Source organism: Cyprinus carpio, unplaced genomic scaffold (genome assembly GCF_018340385.1).
Source record: "Cyprinus carpio isolate SPL01 unplaced genomic scaffold, ASM1834038v1 S000006754, whole genome shotgun sequence".
Taxonomy (NCBI): domain Eukaryota; kingdom Metazoa; phylum Chordata; class Actinopteri; order Cypriniformes; family Cyprinidae; genus Cyprinus; species Cyprinus carpio.
In genome coordinates, this window is record NW_024879353.1 from 235,929 (window position 1) to 240,050 (window position 4,122).

General features: G+C 39.8%; 1 long non-coding RNA gene and 1 pseudogene across 1 annotated transcript; both read left to right on the forward strand.

The window, feature by feature from the left end:
* The first annotated feature begins 546 nt into the window (after window positions 1-546).
* Window positions 547-2,079, forward strand: LOC109078579. The gene is made up of 2 exons (XR_006159834.1): window positions 547-620; window positions 1,641-2,079. It is a non-coding gene; the product is annotated as an uncharacterized LOC109078579 (long non-coding RNA).
* A 327-nt stretch (window positions 2,080-2,406) lies between these two features.
* LOC109083547 lies at window positions 2,407-4,122 on the forward strand (annotated as a pseudogene).

The following is a 4,122-nucleotide window of genomic DNA, read 5'->3' on the forward strand; positions in this document are numbered from 1 at the left end:
AAACAAATAAACACACACCCACCCCTATGTCCGTATGTCCGTTTGTGTTTTCGTGTTTGCGTGTGTGTGTTTGCCGTGTGTGTGTTTGTGTTTGCGTGTGTGTGTGTGTGTGTGTTTGTGGTGCGTGTGGGTGTGTGTGTGCGTGTCTGTGTCTGTGTGTGTGTGTGTGTGTGTGTGTGTGTGTGAATGTAAACACTCTTCGTTGGGAAACTGACACAAAGTAGATGTTTCTGCACCTCACAGATTTCATATGCTCTGACTGTCGAAACCCTGCGGGTGTTTTTATGACTAAAACAATAATAAATCAAATATCAGAACAGTGTGTCGAGGGTCAAGCTGAGCAGGAAGTAATCATCCCCATCCAGACCTATCTGTGATGTATGTTCTTCATTCAGATCCGCCCCACCCACAGACACCCCCATAGACATACTTTTAGACTTTTTTCGTGGTGACCGGACACAAACGGTGAGCGTCCAGGAGAGCGAACGACTCGTGCTCGGCCCCCAGCACCATCTCCACCGCTTCGCCTGCAGGATCGTCTGCGACCGGAACCCGCCCTAGCACCGCCCGCAATCTTACGCCGCCGGCTTCGACTCCTTCCAAGAACAATCTTCCTCGGGGTCGGTAGATTAGCACCAGAGTAGAGCTGTGAGTGATGTGGAAGTAGCGCAATTTCTTAACAAACCAACGGTTCATCAATACGTAAGCCTGAAACAAAATACATTATGGCGGGACTTGGTTCTGTGATGTGGGCGTGGCTCTCTATGCAGATGAGCTTGAGTTTGAGAGGCGGAGCTTAAGATGAAATGATTGCGAAATCCTGAGAGAGATGACATTCTGATCATTTATGACATTAACAACAAAAAGATCTATAAGATACATGCAACATGCAAAACAAATGTGGTTCATTTTTATTTCATGCCGACTTTAATATTAAAGAAGTAGTTTAGAGGGGATGCATTTAGAGACGCAAGGGTTTTTAACATGCCATTCTTTCCCTGTTGAAGATCTAGTATGTTGGCAACCATCAGGATAACAAAAAGAAAAGCTTTCGAAGCCAAAATTACCTAAACACCTAAAAATTTATAAATAAAATAATTTGTGAAATAAGAAGCCAAAATTACCTTTTTGAATTAAACTGGAATAAAACTGTACTGTGTGATTCTAAAATTAGAATGTTGGTGAAAAAAGTCACTATTACCTTTTTTATTTTTTTCATTGAGAGTTGCGAGATTTTGCAAAAAAAAAAAAAAAAAACTGGATCGTGAGATTAAAAGATTTTACAAGGTTTCATAAATAAGTTAATCTCCTTTAAACGCTAATTACTGTCAGACAAAATTAAGAATTGTCAGCTCACTATTTTCACACGTTTTCTTGTGCTTGTTTAACATGCATGAGGCAGTAATGAAGTGGCGTCTTTACACAGACTGATTAATGCAGCTCAGATGTGGCATGAATGCATTTACGCAGCGAGTACATGCTTTGAAACGAGCGTAGGTTAATCTTTGCTCTGTTTTTTACACTATATTTTAAACAGGCACAGAGCAGCCTCTACATTCAGGAAATACATTTCATCAGTTCATAATGTGACTAGCTGATTATGAAATTATGCTATGCTAACTGATGCATCTGTCGCGCAGGAGAAAGCAACGAAATGGAAGAATCCGGACGGTCACATGGACGGACTCACGACTAACGGGGTTCTGGTGATGCATCCTGTGGGTTTCCCGGAGGAGCCCAAGCAGGGTCTGTGGAGAGAGATCTCCGTGTGTGGAGACGTCTACGCTCTCAGAGAGACACGATCAGGGCCCGTCCGCGGCCAGCTGGTAAACAGAACTAACTGACCTCTCCAGATTCAGCGCTTGCTTTGAGACTGAATATGATGACAAGAGTCCGTCTGCATGATTCTGCTTCCGTGCATGAAGTGTTCGACCAGCGCTTTCCTTAAAGATCCGCAGCTACCTGAAGAAGAGAAATAACTCGCTTAAATAAACACTCTGTCTTCAGACTGCGTGATGTTTCCTGATTATAATGAATTCATAATAAAATTTTAATATATAAACTAAAGTACATTTCCAACATTTTCCAGTTGGGGAAAAAAAAAACAAAAGCCTTTTGTGATTTTATAACCTTCATATATGATTTATTATGTCATATATATATAGAACAATTTTTGTACTATTTGGTTAAATATTATTATAATTAGTTAAGAAAATAATAATAAAAAGTTATTTTTAGATGTCCAACTGTAATGAGAAAATTGAGCGATAAAACATTAGTTTTGTAATTTTAACAGGTACGTTTAAAATAGCAATTATTATTTTTTTCCTTATGTTTATTTCAACAATAAAATAACTGCAGTAATATTATTTTTTATTCAGTATTCTTTATTATTATTATTACAACATGAAAATAATTGTTTTATTGTACAGTTTAGCTGTAAATTGAAGACTGAAGACACGCATAAGCATTATTGTTGTAATTTTACTGGTGTGGCTTAAAACTGAAATTAAATCAAAATAGTTTTTCTTAAATATTCACTTAAATTTTACTGTGAAATACTACAACAGTAATTATTTTGTAGTATTGTTTTTTTGTTATTGTTATTACAAAATGAACATATCAAACTGAATAATAAAAATTACTATTGTAATATTTTGTTAAGTTGGTATTTAAGAAAAAATAATAATAATAAAAATAAATGTATTTTATACTTCAACTGTAATGAAGAAATTAAGCGATAAATATTAGTATTGTAATTTTACAGTTGTACTTACAATTACTACAAAAAAATTACTTTACTAATATCAAAAAAAATTAATTTTTATTGTATTTAATATATTAAAAATAGTTATTTTATTTTACAGTTCAGCTTTAAATTGAATAAATGAAGACAGCATAAGCAGAAGAAATCAAGCGTAAAGACAGGCATAAGCCCTAAGTGTTGTAATTTTTCCTGTTGATGCTTTAAAATAAAATTGTATAATTTTTCTTAAATAATTGAAATTTAGATTTTCACCGGCGGTGAAATACTACAATGCTAATATTTAATGTTGTTTTACTTAGAAGTATTGTTTTAAAAAAGTTATTTAGTCATTTATTACAACATAAACATATTAAATCGCAATAATAAATATTAACTGTTGTAATATTTTTCATAAGTTGGCGGTTTAATAAAATATAATAATATTTTATAGGTGCAAACAGAAAAAAAAGAAATTAAGACAACTATAAATATTAATATTGTAGTTTTACGGTTGAAATATAAAATAAAATGTTTCATAAATATAAAATAATAATAATTTATTACAGTGGAATTCTACAATAGTATTTTTTGTATTTAATAGCTTTCTATTTATTTATTATATAATTGATTATTCTTTTTATAGCAGTATTAATTTCCTGGTGTTTTCTGTGCTGCTGGTATTGTCTGGTTGTTTTTCCTGTGCTGCTTGTGTTTGCAGGCGCAGGGCCGAGAGCAGCGCGCTGCAGGACGGTGTCCGCTGGTCGATCATCTGCGGTGCGACGCTGCTCTGGCGCACCGCTGACGGTCCTGCCTGAAGGCCTCCGTACCCTGCGGCACCTGGACTGCCCTGCGTCTTCTGGATCCTGAAACGCGGCGGCTTGACCCGCAGTGTCCGGTGGGTCTGCGCGACGCTGGCCTTCCCCCAGCCGTCCCGCGGAGCCACAGTCTTGGAGGATGCGCCAGCCTGGGCCTACCCTCTCCTCTGCGGACACGTGCACGGCCGGCACGACTGGGGCCAGCGGCCGGAGCGCCACCGCGAGCGCGAGGAGGGCGTCTGCGGCCGGCCGGCGAGTTGTACCGCCCTCTGCCGCGTACCGGTGGGGCCGTACACGTCCCCGCCTGTGGCTGGGCTGCGATCCGGCCTTCAACGTGGATGGGCGGACCGCGACCGACTCACACGCCCTTTCACGCCCTCGGTCCCCGTGTTGCTCCGAGCACCCGGCTCGATACTGGGCCGACACGCCGCTGCCTCACGGGACAACACTCCGTTCAGGCCCACCTGCCCCCCTTCCTGCTCGGCCCCCGCGGGTCCGCGCTGCCCAGGGGGCCGAACGAGGGCCGAAACGAGTCTCGAGTCTCACGAGGAGCCGTGTTAA